The sequence below is a fragment of the Dermacentor albipictus genome, chromosome 4 (assembly GCF_038994185.2).
Source record: "Dermacentor albipictus isolate Rhodes 1998 colony chromosome 4, USDA_Dalb.pri_finalv2, whole genome shotgun sequence".
In the NCBI taxonomy this organism is placed as follows: domain Eukaryota; kingdom Metazoa; phylum Arthropoda; class Arachnida; order Ixodida; family Ixodidae; genus Dermacentor; species Dermacentor albipictus.
The window spans coordinates 81,872,808-81,892,425 of NC_091824.1; the positions used below are offsets into that span (position 1 = coordinate 81,872,808).

Consider the following 19,618-nt stretch of genomic DNA (forward strand, 5'->3'; position numbering starts at 1 on the left):
AAAGCCAATTTTTTTTTCTTCGCCTATAAATGTGACTTGATACTGAGGACTGCAGTTGAAATTTGGCATTGCCAACTTTTCGGTGCGCTCGTCAATTTCAGTTTACTTGTCTGAATTACGAATAAATTCAGTTATCTTTTTGTCGCGCCTGTAGCCCGCACTCTTTTGCTCTCGCATGTGCAGTTAGCAAAGCGCATCCTCCTTCAAAACGGCAAGCAATCCTTCACATCACAGAAGTCTTAGGTGACTGCGAACAACATGCATCACGCGTCATGTGAGGCGACAAAAACACGGATGCTCGTGGGAAGCAGCTTGCGAAAGCCACTTGCGACCTAGAGTTGCGTGACGCTAATGATGACAATGCGACGTTTTATAGACCACCTGCATCCGTAAGTAAAATTGATCTTGCGCTGCATTCCAATTCAGGTTCGTATTAAAACAATCACAGCACCAGATGGGATGGGGAGTGATGCCTTCCCGATTTTCGGAAGTGCTACTGCACTTCACAAGAGTGACGTAATATTGGCAATGGGATCAACTAGGTACAAAGAGCACCTTGTGGAGTCTACTGGTGAGCTTTTTCAAGCGATGATAGCAAGCAAGGCAGAAGAAACTACCGATTTAAAGCTACCTCAGCACTCTCCGGCTCCCGACCTAAAGCTCCGTAATCTGTGCGCTGCACGTAGAAGACCAGAAAGAAGGGAGACCCTGCTCTGAAAACTGTTTACCATACTCAACGCAGCTATTCGCCGACACACCAAGAAACTTGGAATCGTCAGTGGAATGCTTTTTGTGAAAAAACAGTGTTTACTCCGATGTCTAGAATATTTGGTGTGGTAAATAACACACGCAGTCCGTCTAGACCTGAGTGCGCAAGAAGCCTTTTGTGGCACTTTCTTTATTGAAAGACAAACCTTTGATGTCACTGGTTGAGGACTTTTCGGACATTTACGAGCTTGAAAAATCTGCAGTGATGCCGTTCTGCCTTCCGCCTGTTACGCCATCTGTGATGGATGCCTCATTCACATCGAGAGAACTGCACACAGCCATATACAGTGAAAGCTCGTTAATTCGAACTTCAATAATTCGAATTTATGGATAATTCGAACTGTACGATTTGGTCCGGCCAAGCTCCATAGAAGTCCATGTATAAAAAAGTCCGTTAATTCGAACGCGAGAAGGTTGTCTCACGGATAATTCGAACTACGCTCGCCTGGCACACGGCCAGAGAAACACGCCTACTGCCTACACACAAGGCTGTATTGCCTCCGAAACGGAGAGAACGGCGAGAGAAGGCAAAATCGGAAAAAAAATTGGAGGACGCTTAAGCTTCGCCTTCAAGAGTGGAACGCGATAGCGTTCCCGTCGACCCGCCAATGGGTGTAAGACAATGGGCTACAGGGCAGCCATCACTTACGAGGCGCCCCGCATCAGACGCGGTGAGCGTCGAGCCATATGGTCGAGCAACGCGGCGTTCGGCGCAGCAACGAAACGTGCGCCTGAGCAAGCGGAGCGAACCAAAGAACTCGGTATCCCGGAGGGGGAAATGATGCACGCCAGCCAAACGCCGTGATCGGCACGGGCAGAGAGATAGAGAGATAGTGATCTAAAGAAAGGAAGGACGCTTGATTCTACAGAGGGAGCCAGGCGAAGCGTTGTCAGGGGAGAGAGTCCGAGCCGCGACAGCTCCAATGCGCGCGTGGCGCGCCATCTGTCGGGGCAGCGCCGTACATGGAGAGGAGGGGGTCTTCTGTGTTTGCCGCAAGATGGCTCTCCGTGTGCGGAAAGCGCAGAAGAAATGCAGCGAAACGCACTTCGCTACTCGTGTAATTGCGACTTCTGTAAGTTACATGTTCATAATTACCGATATACACCACAGTATAACTTTCCACGGCTCGTTTCGAAGGCAACACCGCATTCACTAGAGGCGCGTTTGTACCTTTTGGAAGCATCGAAATCGTGGCTGAGTGGTAGCGTCTCCGCCTCACACTCCGGAGACCCTGGTTCGATTCCCACCCAGCCCATCTTTGAAGTTGCTTTTTATTTATGGAGTGCCTGCCGTGATTTATCGCTCACGGTCAACGCCGCAAAACGCTGACGCCGACGCCGACACCGACGCCGACGACACCGGCTTTTCTGCGACACGAGCTCCTTAACGCTATCGCGTTAAAATCTAACCTGCGCGGGGTCAGCCAGAAGCCAGCGGCGGCTGCCGCCTCTCCGTTCTACGTAACCTCCGAGACTTCTTGCCCGTTGCGAATCCCGGAGGCTTTACAAATCTTGTACAGCTGCTAATGTCGTGCGGAGATGGCATGGCAAGCGCCAAAACACAGAGAATCAAGTACGTCACAGCTGCGCTTGCAATAAAGAACCAACGAATCAGGGCCTTCGCCACATTCACGTGTTCAGCGTCTTTGTCTCGGCAGTCTTCATCGGTTGTGCACCTCTGTTTTCAGATTAGGAGGTATCGGCCATCGCGATTCATTGTGATGGTGTTAAGCCTCGGCTAACGTTCGTTTCGGTGGACATCGGTGGTGGGGCACAGTCGGACCCAGAGCTTCGACTTGAAGATGGCGTGTGCCCGCAGCAAACGCCATCACTTTCTGACATGCCCTACTGCTTCCAAATCGCAGTGTACTGTTGCTCTCCTTCACTTTCGTTAGTTCGAACTTTCGTTAACTCGAACTCAAGCGGCTTCCCCTTGCGGTTCGAATTAACGAGCTTTTACTGTATAGACTCCTTGCGTCGCCGCAGTGCCCCGGGACCGGATGGAATCACCACCCATTATGATTTCTAACCTAGCTGAGGATTGGAAGAAATATTTCTAGTCATTCTTTAACCATATCTGGATAAATGGAGATGTACCGTCATCTTCGATACTGTACGGATACTTAAGCCCGGAAAGAACAGAATATCCTTGTACACATATCGACCGGTATCCTTAACTTCCTGCGTGGAGTGAGTGAGTGAGTGAGTGAGTGAGTGAGTGAGTGAGTGAGTGAGTGAGTGAGTGAGTGAGTGAGTGAGTGAGTGAGTGAGTGAGTGAGTGAGTGAGTGAGTGAGTGAGTGAGTGAGTGAGTGAGTGAGTGAGTGAGTGAGTGAGTGAGTGAGTGAGTGAGTGAGTGAGTGAGTGAGTGAGTGAGTGAGTGAAAGCTTTATTGAGCTCTAGCAATTGTGTTCTGCGGCTGGGGCAGATTCATCAGGGGAGTGTTCCTCCTTGTGTCTTCCCCGGCGAAAAACATAATGGAAAAGCTAGTATGCGTCAGGCTGACAAGGTCGCTTGAATATTATAAGCTCATTCCAACATGTATGACTGGCTTCCGGCAACGTCTCAGTGCAGAACACAACATCCTCGATTTGGTAAGCCACATTCAACATCAACAAACTAACGGGTTCTCCACACTGCAATCTTCCTGGACGTATAAAGGCCTATGTGACAACGTCCTGAGGGCTGAATATTCATTCGACTCGCGGGAATGGGAGTCACAGACCACTGATTACGTTTCATTTGTAGGTTTATCAGTGGGAGGGAAATGCAGGTGAAACTATTGACAGTACTGAGTACAGTGAGAGCCAATTCACGAGGTGTACCACAAGGAAGTGTATTGTCGGCCCTGCTGTTCAATGTGGCCATGGCGGGGTGACCAAATGCCTTGAAGAATAAATGCAAAACACTAAATGCGTCAATATATGCAGATTATATCTGCATTTGACTGTCCGGAGAATAGCACAAGCAGTTGTCAGGGTTAGCTACCTTTCATAAACAAAAATTAGCCATATCTCGGCAGACAAGTCCCGCTTTATCCTGTTACCTGGGTTGCGACGAGGAATAACGTGGATGAATATTAGGCTCTGAAGCATGTCAATTCATCAAGTAAATCAAGTACGATTTCTTGGCGTAGTGCTTAATTGCAGGACGTACTGGAGGCGTGCTGTAGACACCATCGTTTCGTCACTAGAACGGCGCTTGAGAGAGAGAGGAAAGTTGTATAGAAAGGCAGGGAGGTTAACCAGAGGTAGTTCCGGTTGGTTACCCGGCATAGGGGGAAGAAATATGGAGATAGCAAGCGAAAGAGAGACGAGCACAAACAAATCGCGCAATCTGTAGAGCAGTAGCGAGTGACGTTCTTAATGTGTATCGTGAAGGACCGTAGACCACAAGAACCTTAGTAACGCGAATAACGCATTTTGAGCGGATGTTTTTTGAGAGCACTGGCCTGGAGCGCTTAGTTCTGATAGTGTACGATTAACCAATTGGTATGGTATGGTATGGTATGGTATGGTATGGTATGGTATGGTATGGTATGGTATGGTATGGTATGGTATGGTATGGTATGGTATGGTATGAAGAACTTTATTAGGTCCTGAAGGTCAACCCTAAGTTGACGCGGGCGCGCGCTCCCACATTGGGACTGTCAGGCCGAGCCCTTCAGCCGCATCGCGGGCTTTCTGGACTGCCCATAATTGGTCAGAGACTGATTCACTGTGTAGCGTTTGCCGCCACCATTTTTGTTCCTTGTCACAACCTGTGAAGATCATGGGGCACTGGCAAAGCATGTGGTCAAGAGTAATGATACCATTGCACTTATTACAATTGGTTTGAGTTTCCCTCTCCGGATAGATCCTGTTATTAAAATCTGGACTTGGGTATGTCCTTGTCTGTAGCAAACGTAATGCGGCCGCTTGGACTCTGCAAAGCTTACCGTGTGGCATTGGGTATTCCCTTCTGCTTAAATAATAGTGCTTCGTGATTATGTTATATGTTAATAACCAATCCCTGTGTTCCCCGGGTGAAGTGTAAGTTGCTCGATCTTGAAGAACACGGCTAGAAATTCCCCATGCTGCTTCATTTGCCACCTCATTGAGGTTTCTCCGAGTTCCGTCCACTACCCCCAGATGTGCAGGAAACCAGCGGATTTTGATTCCCTCATGGTTGACCTTCTCTAGTAACCTTGTTGCTATCCGTGTCACATATCCATTAGTAAAGTTGCGTATGGATGTTCTAGAGTCGCTGTAAATATGTGTCCACCGATAAGCCCGGATGGCTAAGGCGATTGCTATTTGTTCTGCTACTGTTGGGTCCTTGGTATATGACGGTGATGGCATCCCGTATGTTACCTTGAGTGTCTACAACAACGGAGGTATACGCATCTTTATTTTTAACCCAGGCAGCGTCAACGAACACCGCCTGAGGCGTATGTTGATCTATGTCTTGAAGGAGTGCCTTGGCCCTTGCCTTTCGTCTCTCGAGGTTGTGTGTCGGGTGCATGTTCCTAGGGAACGTGGTCGTCTTAATTGTTTCTCGTAGTCCCGCTTACAATTCTGTTAATAATTCTTCTTTGATGGTGTGGTTGTTAATTTCTACGCCTATTTCTTCAAGTAGCGCCTTCCCAGGTCGTGTCCCCATTAGTCTCTCCTGGTGAGCCACCTGTTGAGCCTCAGCTATCTCTTCTAGTGTGTTATGCAGCCCTAGGTGCAATAAGCTATCATTGGCCGTGCTGATGGGAAGTCTTAGTGCAGCGTTTATAAGTCGTCTGATTAAAGCGTTTAGCTTGTTCTTATCAGCCTGTGTCCATTGTAGCATGCCTGCCACGTACGAGAAGTGGCAAAAGGCAAATGCATGTACCAATCTTATGGCACTGCCTTCTCCTAGCCCCTTATGCTTGTTGGTAATTCTATGCAGAAGCCTAATGACTTCTTCTTACTTGTTAGAGATATGTTGTATCATCCTGCAGTTAGATCCATTCGCTTGCAGGAGAAGTCCTAGCACTCTAATAGTATCGGCCTGCCTGATTGATTCTCCATTCTTGGCGTATATGTCAATGTGGGATTCTTGCTCAGGGATATATATCCATTCGGCATGCGCCCACGCTTACTGCTCCGTAGTACCAATAGTTCTGATTTTTTAGCAGTGCAGTTCACTCCCATGCCCTCAAGTATTGTGTCTACCACATAAATGCTTTCCTGTAGTTTGGTCTCTGTTTGTCCCATATTACCTTCGGCACTCGACATTGTTACATCATCTGCATATATTGCAAAGTGGATGTCGTCAATCTGCGCGAGACCTCGAGCCACTTTTGACATTGCCAAATTAAGTAACATGGGAGATAGGACAGACTCTTGTGGTGTCCCACGATTCCTGAGTTTCAGGGTTGTCGATTGGAGTTCGCCTAACCTGAGACAAGCCGAACGGCAACTGAGAAAGACTTTTACTATATTGTGCAATCGCTTACGCAATCCCATCTCCGAGCGGATATCCAATGTGGCCCTGTGTTTGATGCGACCAAAGGCCTTTTCTACATCTAGGCCTAGGAGAGCTCTCGTATGTAGCGGGCTTGCAAGAATAAGGGAATGTTTGATTAAAAGCATTGCATATTGAGTCGAAAGTCCAGGACGGAAACCGATCAGGTTATGGGGAAGAACATTTCTGTTCTCTACATACTTAGTAAGTCTATTGAGTATGACATGCTCCATGGTTTTGCCCGGACATGATGTTAACGATATGAGTGTTAGGTTATCTAGATTGAGTTGCTTGCCTGGTTTGGGAATAAGAATTGTGTTAGCAATCCTCCATTCCTTCGGATAAACACCGTTTTTCCAGAGTTCGTTGAAATACTCTTAGATATTTTATAGAATTATCGTCCAGATTTTTCAACGGGCTATTGGAAATGCCATCTGGACTGGCAGCGGATCTACTGTTGAGGTCGTACAGGGATGCACGAACTTCGCTTTCTGTGAAGTCTTGATCTACAGGCTCACAGTCTTCCCCTGCATATTCAGGCTGGTCTTTACTCTCATTGCTATCCTTAAGTGGTAAATACGTAGCTGGGAGCCGATCCAGAATGGCCTCCTCCCTTGTGTCCTGACTCTCCCGATGGACGAGTCGTGCTACTGCTGTTCTCCTATTAGATTTCGTGTCGTTCTCATGAAGCAAATGCCTAAGTAAGTTCCAATTTCCGTCTCGTTTGATTCGACTATCTATGGAACTACAAAGCTCATCCCATTGTTGTTTCTGTAAATTTCTGGAGAGTTCTTTCATCTCCCTATTCAACAATGCTATGCGCTTCCTGAGTCTCCTGTTGGTCCATCACTCTGCATATCACTTGCCCCTCGGCACTATATAGAATGCGATACGAAGGAAGGCCGGTGCACACTGGGGCAGTCATCCTTCTTCGATGTTGAAATTACACTCGTCCTTGGTGGGGAATCGCGTACTCTTCCAGTTGCCCTTAGTATCACCATAAAGGTCCCATTACGACCTAATGGAGTCTCTACATCGGAAAGGCCCCAGGACAGCTCTTGGTGTGCCAAAGACAGCTGCTAGCAACAAGGTCTTGCATGAGTCAAAGTCGTCCTCTCTCCGCCTCCTTGCATCTCAACGTCTGCAGTTACAATTGTGCCACCTCAGTGAGATACTGGCAGTATAGAGTGCTTCTCCAGTGACTTCGGAAGCGGATGGAACCTCGCGTTATTGTGGCTCTCTAAACACTTCGTGTACTTGTTCTGCAATTTATTGTAAAACTTAGACCGCCAGAAAACACCGCGGACATATGAGAGCGTGGAATGTCAACTTACCACTTCGCACATTCGCACCAAGTCGCACCTACACCTGTAGCAGAGGCAAAATCATTGGTGGTATAACACTTCGATAGAATGTTTGACAGAAATCTCCAGTTGTACACCGACGGCTCTGTTGACAAAAAATAATAGAGCTAGTAGAGCGGCGTACGTGATACGGACTCCCAATGTCTCATGGGCTGCCAGATCTGACCGCGTTCTGTCTCGTAGGACCTGTAAAAGTGTCGCTATTGCAGCATCCTTGCGAAAACTGAATTCTTATCAGCCTCAGCCTGTAGACCTCTTTTCAAACAGCAAGGCTGCGCTGCAACTATTGCTGCGCAGGCTTCCCCTCGACAAGTGCATTCAGCGGGTATTGCATGATGTTGAAGAATTGCAGAAAGTCGGATTTATCATCGTGTTCCAGTGGGTACCTTGCCATATCTGCGTAGCAGGCAACGAGACCGTTAACAGTCTGGCATGCGAAGCGCTGTAACTCCAGCCCACAAAGAAGGCTCCCCAGGACGCAAAAAGAGTCATTAAGAAGGTCATCTTAGGATAAAGCTTTAACTCGGGTGCTTCTACCTGAACACATGTAAAAAAAGAATTCGTTTTTCAGGCAACCACTGCACCAAATTTGATGAGGTTTGTTGCAGTTAAAAGAAAAGCTTAATATCTAGTGAGTGTTGGTTTTGAATTTTTCATATAGGTGGTCAATTTTTTTATAATATATTGGCAAAAATCGCAAATGTTCGGGAAAAGAGACTATCTTGTTTACAACTCCGTAACTCAGCAATGAAAAACGATATCACAATTATCTGAGTTGCATATAACAGTACATCTAAAGTGGACAAAATTGATGTCTTTACACATGAATCTCAAAATATTTAGTAATATGAAAATACAGCTTTTGCAGAACACTTGTGCACAACGTAACGAATTCAGGTAAGACATAAAGTCACAAACGAATTTGTCCGCTTTGAATGATTTAATGGATTCCGCTTACAGAACTGCGATATCTGTTCTTGATTCCGAGCTATTAATTTGTTAGCTTCGTGCTTCTATTTTTTTTTTAACTTTCCGGTTTTTGAAATTTTTTTTAACGAAATTCAGGCCCTAAATTGAAATTACGCTTGCAACAGTCACCACAATTCAGCTTTCTTTGTCAAATGCAACAAATTTCATTAAAATCGGTCCAGCGGTTATTTCAGAAAAAACGTTTCTGCGTTTTAAGTGTATTTGCATAGGCTGCGTCGGAGTTGGGCACGAGCTAAAGCTTCCTCTGAAGCCACTTCCGTTCGTTGTCTTCTCCATCGCATCAGCCTTGTATGATTAAAGGATTTAACAGAACTGATGCCGCAGTTTCTTATCCATTCCGCACAGGGTCAGTGCAAACTCCAGCTTGGCGATGTAAGACAGGACTTGGCCCATCATCATCGTGTGTGCATTGTCAATAAATTAATAGATTGACTCAAACGCAAGAGCACCACACTAAAATGCAAGAGACATTTTCTTCCCGCGAGGACAACGGATATTTAGGAAAGAGGAGTTTCGGCTCCTACTAAAGTTCCTGCGTAATACAGGGTTGGGGAGTGAATGGTGAGCCGTATGGGTCGTCATTGTTCGGAAAACGCGCAACGTATTGGGCTCAGAGTCAACTTGTTTTGGGACCTGGTGTTGTTAGTTATACTGCGAATCGTCTCAGACTGTATAGCTTTTGATAGGTGGCGTACAGGCGGAGAAATTGCCGATAACTCTTGTAAGGCTAGGTGCGCCTACAGCAAGCAATATACCTCTACTCTTATAACAACCCGAGAGTAAAGCGCACGCGTATAACGAAGTTAATCAACAAGCGTAAGACAGCTGACATAAGGAAGTATAATATGGATAGAATTGAACATGCTCTCAGGAACGGAGGAAGCCTAAAAAAAGTGAAGAAGAAACTAGGAATTGGCAAGAATCAGATGTATGCGTTAAGAGACAAAGCCGGCAATATCATTACTAATATGGATGAGATAGTTCAAGTGGCAGAGGAGTTCTATAGAGATTTATACGGTAGCAGTGGCACCCACGACGATAATGGAAGAGAAAATAGTCTAGAGGAATTCGAAATCCCGAAGGTAACGCCGGAAGAAGTAAAGAAAGCCTTAGGAGATATGCAAAGGGGGAAGGCAGCTGGGGAGGATCAGGTAACAGCAGATTTGTTGAAGGATGGTGGACAGATTGTTCTAGAGAAACTGGCCACCCTGTATACGCAATGCCTCATGACCTCGAGCGTACCGGAATCTTGGAAGAACGCTAACATAATCCTAATCCATAAGAAAGGAGACGCAAAAGACTTGAAAAATTATAGACCGATCAGCTTACTGTCCGTTGCCTACAAAGTATTTACTAAGGTAATTGCAAATAGAATCAGGAACACCTTAGACTTCTGTCAACCAAAGGACCAGGCAGGATTCCGTAAAGGCTACTCAACAATAGACCATATTCACACTATCAATCAAGTGATAGAGAAATGTGCAGAATATAACCAACCCTTATATATAGCTTTCATTGATTACGAGAAAGCGTTTGATTCAGTCGAAACCTCAGCAGTCATGGAGGCATTACGGAATCGGGGTGTAGATGAGCCATATGTAAAAATACTGGAAGATATCTATAGCGGCTCCACAGCCACCGTAGTCCTCCATAAAGCAAGCAACAAAATCCCAATAAAGAAAGGCGTCAGGCAGGGAGATACGATATCTCCAATGCTATTCACAGCGTGTTTACAGGAGGTATTCAGAGACCTGGATTGGGAAGAATTGGGGATAAAAGTTAATGGAGAATACCTTAGTAACTTGGGATTCGCTGATGATATTGCCTTGCTTAGTAACTCAGGGGACCAATTGCAATGCATGCTCACTGACCTGGAGAGGCAAAGCAGAAGAGTGGGTCTAAAAATTAATCTGCAGAAAACTAAAGTAATGTTCTCGGGAAAGAACAGCAATTTACAATAGGCAGCGAGGCACTGGACGTCGTAAGGGAATACATCTACTTAGGGCAGGTAGTGACGGCGGATCCGGATCATGAGACGGAAATAATCAGAAGAATAAGAATGGGCTGGGGTGCGTTTGGCAGGCATTCCCAAATCATGAACAGCAGGTTACCATTACCCCTCAAGAGAAAAGTATATAATAGCTGTGTCTTACCAGTACTCACCTACGGGGCAGAAACCTGGAGGCTTACGAAAAGGGTTCTACTCAAATTGAGGACGACACAACGAGCTATGGAAAGAAGAATGACATGTGTAACGTTAAGGGATAAGAAAAGAGCAGATTGGGTGAGGGAACAAACGCGAGTTAATGACATCTTAGTTGAAATCAAGAAAAAGAAATGGGCATGGGCAGGACATGTAATGAGGAGGGAAGATAACCAATGGTCATTAAGGGTTACGGACTGGATCCCAAGGGAAGGGAAGCGTAGCAGGGGGCGGCAGAAAGTTAGGTGGGCGGATGAGTTTAAGAAGTTTGCAGGCACGGCATGGCCACAATTAGTACATGACCGGGGTTGTTGGAGAAGCACGGGAGAGGCCTTTGCCCTGCAGTGGGCGCAACCAGGCTGATGATGATGATGATGATGATGATGATGATGATGATGATGATGATGTATAACGAAATTCGAGCTGTCTTTCAACCCACAATGAACATGCGTCGTTCTCTGTCTGCGGATGCTCATCCGAAGTGATTAGTGAGCGAGAACTTGAAAGCTAACTTAATCGCTTCCTGATAATGTAGCTGCCGCTTGTCAGCAGGCGGCGCTGCAATGGCAGAAACCACGAAGCACACTCCCGTGTACATATACGCACGCCTCTGACTCGGCAGGCGCTCGTGCACACATGACTGCACACAGCTGCGCATGTGAATACGCTGCCGCGAGTCGTCACACTCGGCTCGACGAGAGAGTGAGAGAGTGTTAAAAGAAGTAACGCGGTGCGAACTGCCGGCGCCGCAGAGGTGACTCGAGCGCACGCGAGCAGTTCGAGATCGCGCGTGAGCGACTTGCGCAGTCAGGAACGAGACTATGTGGTTTGTTCCAGAGGCTGCATGCATGCAAGGACGAGGTCGGGCTGCCGTAACTATATGCACGACGCCTTTGTGTGTGTGTGTTTGTCTATGCGCGGCTCTATGAGGCTTCATGTGTTTGTGTAGGTTTGCGCGGGCGCGTATATGTGGATGCGTATGCGGCATGTATACGTATATGTGTGTCTGTCAGCCATGTTAAGCCGGAGAAAGCGTTGGGGAGACAAACTATAAGATTTATTTAGCTCTCAACTTAGCACGTAGTACGTAATTTTGTAACATTCTGGCTTCCTATGGTTGGCCGAAAATACTAAGCCCCTAGGTTCGCCTATATATAATTCGCCTTGTGTATGGTAATGTGCTGTTGTATCTGCGTCTCCGTGCGTTTGTGTGTGTTCCTTCCGCATGTGCGTTTATGTATTCGTGTTTTTGACCGTGTGGATCGTCGCCACCACTTACGCGTGTCTGTGCCTGTTTGTCTTAACGTCTATGTACGCGTGCCCATAACATTATAGTGTAAATTTACGCATGAGTGCGTCGGTTTGTCTCTGCGTGAGATGAGTCACTATGCCTCTCTGCGACTAACACCCGCGGTATGTAATATCCCGAAAGGGGCCTTTAAGTATCAATAAATGATGATGATGATGATGATGATGATGATGATGATGATGATGATGATGATGATGATGATGATGTGTTCGCGTTTGTGGGCACAATCACACACACATGCATACTGTGAGTGACATTATATACCAATCTGAGCCGCGCTCTTATAGTTCGGTCAAGCAAACTGATATGCGCTGCCTGGCTTGCATGTTGAAGCCTCGTTCGCGCTCCCGGACGGCTTCCCGAACACGCGTTTGATATAGGACTCAACAGCGATGGATACATTCGCATTCAATATGAGCGGTGCCTGTGGTCAAAGGGGCCTTAAAGGGCCCCTCACCAGGTCTGGCCATATTGAGCTCACAAGCGCAGAGCATACATTGCGCGATAACGATCATGTCTGCAAAGTATTACATCGCTACGCGCTGCGGAAAGAACTGACATTTCAAACCGAACGCCGTTTTTCCTTCTCCTCGCGGCCCCCGCGCTCCAAGCAGGAGGATGACGTACTCGCGTGCCTGCAGCTACGTACTAGTGTTCGCAGTACGACGTCGCTCGTGGTGACACGTGACTTCGATAATTATTCAAGACAACATCTGTTATCTGTGCGATCTGTTGATTGAATGGACGAATTGAAGTTAGGGAAATAATAAAACACACAAACGGAATGTCTGCATGTTTCTTGTTTTACTTTGCACCGAAGCAAGATAGATGTACTTCCACTTTTTCTGCTTCTGCTTGTTCCCACGGTGGTGCAGTCACGTACACAGGTACCGAAACTATGGCATTTTGTACCGTGTTCCAGCGCGTGGTCATGCTCTGCGATCCGCTTGTTCCGCCGAAGTATTCGTGTAGCACAGAATTATACCGCTAGTGATGTGTCCTTGCGCATAGCGCGCAAAATCGTGCGCTGCGCGAAAAGATAACAGCTCGCGCGGAACGTCGCCAGAGAAAGTGCGCATCGCCGAAAAAAAAAAGAGCGAGGAGCAAAAAAAAAAAAAAGTGAAGGCGGGGCCCGTGACGTATGTGTCACGCGATCGTCGAGGTCCGGCATGGGAGAACGCAGGGCAGGAATTTCGCTTGCGAAGGCTAGACGGGGCGAGTGGAGAGTCTCGCTATGCAGTGGAGCTCGCCTGCTGAAATCATGAGTTCGCAGCCCTGAAATATTTCTATCTCGGCTATTAATAAGCCGATTTGAAATTTTTTTGCACCAGAACGCTCCTTTGAGGACGCGTAACAACTTCCAGCGTATAACTAAAATTTGCTATGGGGTCTAGTGAGGGGCCTTTTAAGGTTGTACGGCGGCGGTGACAGGGAAAGTTTGTTTAGTAAATGCTAGAAATCAGAACAGTGCTTAGTTCTACAATTTTTTTTCATAAGTCGGCACCACCGTGCAGAAGACTGCACTGCACCCTCGACCACGAGCGCCGTGTTGCATGCAGCTCATACATTGCACCCCAAAGAACGTCCTTTCAGTGTATACAGTGACTATAGCTCTGTATTTTAGCAAATAGGTCAATGCTGTTCCTCTGGGCCGCAATACAGTGCGAGTCGCACTGTTCTTGCGTGAAACCGTTGTGCTATATTGGAGCACATGTATCAACGTGACAATATCCCTCCCGAGCAGCGAAAATGGCCAACGTTAGCTTGTATACTCGTCGTCGTAAGCAGGAGCCATGCAGGCGCATAGTTCCTGCATTGCTCTTTCTGTACTTTCATACTGAATCGACTTCGATTCGCATTCATCTGATATCTGTGGTGCGATGGTCACTTCACTCTGTCAAGTCGACGGTGTATACTTCTTGCATTGCTCCTTCGCAGAACCGACGTCACGCCAGTTCTCGTTCTTAGTATTATATATATATATATATAATGTCGTTCCAGCATACCGCACTCCGTTTCGATATCGTTGGCCCATTATAGGTGTCTATATGTGTACACAAGTTGCGCTCCTCGTCGTCACTCACCATATAGAGATATGCGCCTGCAGCGTTTATACCGCCACTCGCATCCGCGCGATATGAACCGGCGTGCCCTCACGACCCGACTCCCTATAGGCCGGCTCTATATAGCTCCGTGCTTCACAATGCCGCCATTCCATTTTTTTTCTCTCTCTCTATTTTTCGCCAATTATCGCAGCAGCGACGCTCAGGCGGCGAAAACGTTCCCACGGAAGGCATCTCGAAGTATATTAATCGCCGCATCACCGCCGCTTTTCGGTGGGTCCCCGGCGCATTCTGGAACAAACATGTTCGGCCATAAAGCTTGGAAGAGATCCTTTTTAGATTGCGCGCGCTCGCTCTTCAGACGGACTGCCTGCGTGGCCCGACCCGTGTGTGCACCCTCCCCGTGTATACCTCACCCCCGATCCTTTCCTCCTCGCCCTCTACACTCTCTTCGCTGCGAGCTTCATTCTGCATCGCGGAGGAAGACGCTTACCAACAAACGCGCACTCGTGCCTGCAGCCGAATGCATGCACGAACGCACGCACGCACGCATATACGCTCAGGTATTTCAGCGCTCGCACGCACGCACGCACGTATACCCAGGGGTGCATATGCCTGCCTGCGGTGGCCGTCAACGCCGGAGCGCGCCCGGGGCCGCGATATAGTTTAACAAGTTCGTACACAGGAGCAGCGGTGATGAATGCCGGCCGATACGAGACTGGCTGCCGCGACGCCGAGGCGCATTTATTACGGCCACTGAAGGAGCGCTGCGACGGCGGAACCGCGGCTGCGCGTGCTTAGGGCCGAGTGGGGGCCTTTCTTTATCAGCGAATTAAGAGCCGCGCCGGTTCAACCACCCGATTCGAGGTGGCTGCCTGCCTGCCTGCCTGCCGCCCTGTGTGCGCGTGCGTTTGTGCGCGGGTTTGTGCGCGAACCTTTATACGCCGATAGCGAGAGAGAGAGAGCGGAGAGCCGATGTGCGCGCTGGGCGAGATTGAAACCGGTTCGCCGGCTCTGCAGCGCAGTGCACAGGACGACAGCTCATCGATGGCGCGCGACACGAACGACGCGCCACTGCGACGCGACGCGGCGCACATCCGTAGGGGGGCAGTACACCACGGGTGCGGCGAAATACGAAACTGCGCCGCGGCTTGGCTTTGAGACGCTTGTGTATGTGTACAGGGAGAAGCCCAAACGCGTGGAGTCCATTAACTTTCCATGTGGCTTTGCTTCGACCTTTGACATTCAGGCCATGACGCGCCTCAGCTCATAGTTCGATAATTAAGCCGGGAAAGAGCTGACTGCCAGACACACGCGGCTCTCCTTTCGGTATGTGTGCGAGTATGCCACTGAGATTAAAGCGGCCGTACCAGACATCGTATACCCACCGCGGTGGCCCTGGCGCTGCGCCGCGTGTTAAGCACGAAGTCGCGGGGTCGATTCCCGACCGCCGCGATCGCATGCCGACGGGAGTGGAATACAAGAGCGCTCGTGTACCGGTCACCTACGTGTATGTTGAAGAATCCCACGTTTTCAATGCTAACCTGTGCCTCCTATTATATGGTGTCCCTCAGAATCCACTATACAATTTCAAGACGTTTAATCCGACAATTTTGATAAGATCGCGTCGAAATAAAATGAAACCGAGGGCATGAGATCATATTAAACATGACAAGGAAGCTTTGTACCGTGTGGCATGCGCTGAAACATGTCGACATCATGATGCCTATTGTACTATCACACTGATACAAGTATTGGAAGTATCCTACCACAATTCCCTTTATTTATACAAACTATGAAAAATCGGCACATTGTGGCACGGTATGCATGCATTTGTGAGCGGGAAAGGTGGTCATTCAGTGTCATGTGATGGTGTCAGCGATGTCGAGACAGAAACATCAGAGGTTAAATATATGTCGATGCACTCTAAGACGACGCGACCAAATGCATGTTGCTGACTATTGTATGAAGTAAGTCACACTATGTTTTTGTATTCGGCTTAATTTCGTAATTAGTCAAGATTAGTTAACCAACTTCTGAAGTGACGAAGTTAGGCGAAAAATTCCACTTTGGAAGTTGCAGAGTGGTTTGCAAAACGCCCGATCAAACACTTTCTAACTTCTATCTATTAAGTATTAGTTTCTTTCCAGCTTACTGCAGATGCCCGTGAAATACAAGAAGAAGAAGAAATACTACCATGTGATATGCCTGCTTGCATGCCGTGATTGCAATTCTCCCAAACATTCCGCGTATAAACGACCATTTAGCCGGGTGTGCTGCGCCGCTTAAAAGCTACGTTAAAACCTGCCCCTTATGCATGGTTCGTTGCATGGTTGCTATTGTTCACAGCGTTAGGCAGATCTGTAATGCAGACCCGTCAGGAGGGAATTGCTCGGACGTTTTCCGATGGCGCCCGCAGTTTGGGCGTTCATGTGCACGCATGTTTCTTTCGCAACTGCGTTAATTAGATTGGGGACAAGGGACACACATGCATCAACCATACGAAAACTCGGCATCATGAGCTAACACAGTTGTTGTTGCCTCAAAACATGCTAAGCGCGGTTACTGGCATGCTCGTGTTTCTTGAATTCCTTTTTCTCGCCTTTTCATTGTCCTGGGAATCATTCTTGCTTGAGCACCAAGTAACTGAAATTGTGTTTTTTTTTTTTTTGCGTATACGTGGCTGTCTGTTGCGCTGTGAGCCCACACAGCCAATCATTTATTATGACAGAATAGCTGAGATGGTCGGCCTGAATGGAATTTTTTTTGCCACCTACGCTTACCACATATACGCCCGCAGTATGTCCAGCTTTTTTTTAATTATTACTGTGGAAATGCAAGGACAAGAAACAATAAGCTGGACAACAAAAGCTTGACAGGATTTCTGCCCCTTTCCCTTCGCGGTGGTTGGAGTTAAATAAAACGGTTTATATACCACAAGTACACTTAACCACTCAGAGTAGGTTAAATATTCGCGCGCACATTTTTAGTTATAAAACTTATACGCATACAAAGATTTTGCTTACGCATATCAACAAGTCCGTAGAAATAATTCGCTTTTACGAAAACACGCATATCTAGCATAACAGCAACACGTAACACCAGAGAAAGGGAGATAAGCGTTGATGATGATTACGAAAGCGGTAGTCGGAAATCATATGGTTAGCGAAGTCTATCATTATATTTCCGTTCTAGAAAGTTTGTCCGACGGCACAGCGAAGTCTATTCAAAGTCTCAAGTAGAGATCACTCTCGGGCAGGAATTGGTTCGCAGCCCTTAGAGCCTTTCGCCGACGACTAGGAAGTCTGTAATCATTTTCGATTATAGTGGCATCGACCCTACCACGATGCTCAGAGCGAAATTCACGAGGCGTGTTCGTAGCCTGTCACTTCAAAGTACGGCTTATGTTTGAGATATATATATATTGTGTCTTGTTCCATAAACGACAGCATTATGCAACGACAAGTGCGCTAAAGAAAATATTACGTTATGATAGTTTGCTAAGCTACAATTCTGGAAATATAGATAAATGACTTATACCGAGAACGGAGTACTGATAGGCGAGAAAACGACGCACAAACAAGCTGCCGATATAGTGACACAGCATGCGCGAAATCGTCCCATACTGGCTCGACATTTGTTACATACGGCCAAAAAAGAAAGGAAAGAAAAAAAGAAAAAAAAAAGAGACAAAGGGAAAGAACTGCACTGCACTCAAAAATTGTCAACCTGACAACCTTGATGCACACTTTCTTTTACAGCGAAAGCCAGCTTTTTGTTTACAGTATTATAAAGCTAACATGGAAAAATATATTGGAAATGTGTGACTTCCCAGTGTGACGTCCCAGAGAAAAGTGTATAATAGCTGTTTCTTACCAGTACTCACCTACGGGGCAGAAACCTGGAGGCTTACGAAAAGGGTTCTATATACTCAAATTGAGGACGACGCAGCGAGCTATGGAAAGAAGAATGATAGGTGTAACGTTAAGGGATAAGAAAAGAGCAGATTGGGTGAGGGAACAAACGCGAGTTAATGACATCTTAATTGAAATCAAGAAAAAGAATTGGGCATGGGCAGGACATGTAATGGGGAGGGAAGATAACCGATGGTCATTAAGGGTTACGGACTGGATTCCAAGGGAAGGGAAGCGTAGCAGGGGGCGGCAGAAAGTTAGGTGGGCGGATGAGATTAAGAAGTTTGCAGGGACGGCATGGCCACAATTAGTACATGACCGGGGTTGTTGGAGAAATATGGGAGACGCCTTTGCCCTGCAGTGGGCGTAACCAGGCTGATGATGATGATGACTTCCCAGTGACGTCGTATTCCACGTGGTTTTGGCCCACAAACTTCTGAAACGCTATGTTTGGTCTGCTTTTTTTCTCTGCTAAGGAACCGCTTCCCCAGGCAAGATATAAATAATTAGTTAAATGTGACCGTCTGTCTATACCATGTGCTATGGGGTGAAGGTAAATGCTTTGTAAGACTATAGAAGAATAAACAAGAGAAAAACAAATGAGCGAATAAGCGCGAAGGAGGGCTCATAAGCTCTCGCAACTCGCCACGCAGAGTGCTTGACTTCAGAAACACAGCTGCTCTTTTAATGCCCTTCGGTCTGGACCAGTGTTTCCAAAATGCTGTCCCACCAACAAAATTGAAAGAGCATTCGGAATTAACAATTTACCGTGTTGACCTGATTTATGGCTTTTTCCAGCGAGAAAGTAGGAGCATTTTCACATCTGTGGCACATCGTTTGTGCAAGCTGTTGCATCCATGTCAGTGTCTATGTATGTCATTGTCTATGCAACTCAAGCTGATGGATCATAGCATAAGAACTCAACAATGATACCAAGGACAACACAGGGGAAAAAACTTGTACTTACTGATTGAATTAAAGAAATCATAAATTAATGGAAATGAAGGTAAATGAAAAACAACTTGCCGCAGGGCAAGTTGTTTCTATTTGGGTGGTAGAGTTTCTATGTTGTGTGGCTATGTCCCATGGTAAAATCTGCAGAATTTCTTCAGTCACTTAATGTTGAGTTTATATAACTGTCATCAAACATTTAACCAAGTTCTCGCCATCAATCCAATCCGATACAGTCGCATCGCTCGTCGTTATTATCTTAACCGCTATGAAGTCAAGACACCGTCCTTGACCATCTGCGAGACATCAAACGAGCAAAAGAATGTTAGAAAAATGTGCTGAATTACTGATCCAGACCGGAATTGCATCTTGCACCTCTCTGACCGACAAAGCACTGAACTAAGTAACACATAAATACCCCAGAAAGGGGATGGTAATAAGGCGCCGCGGTAGCTCAATTAGTAGAGCATCGCACGAGTAATGCGAAGACGTGGGATCGTTCCCCACCTGCGGCAAGTTGTTTTTTCATCTACTTTCATTTCCATTAATTTAACATTTCTTTATTTCGATTAGTAAGTACAAG

The 19,618-nt window shown here is 46.9% G+C and overlaps 2 protein-coding genes and 1 non-coding gene across 5 annotated transcripts in view; 2 read left to right on the plus strand and 1 right to left on the minus strand.

Annotated features, from left to right (window-relative positions):
* The window catches only part of LOC135913334 (glycine receptor subunit alpha-2-like), a 359,566-nt gene that overhangs the window by 178,469 nt on the left and 161,479 nt on the right, over positions 1-19,618 (plus strand). The gene's annotated exons all lie outside the window — the stretch shown is intronic.
* LOC135913354 (paired box protein Pax-6-like) overlaps positions 1-19,618 on the minus strand; it is a 206,620-nt gene that overhangs the window by 174,925 nt on the left and 12,077 nt on the right. The window lies entirely within an intron of this gene.
* On the plus strand, positions 19,479-19,550 carry TRNAT-AGU (transfer RNA threonine (anticodon AGU)). Its single transcript has one exon. It is a non-coding gene; the product is annotated as a tRNA-Thr (tRNA).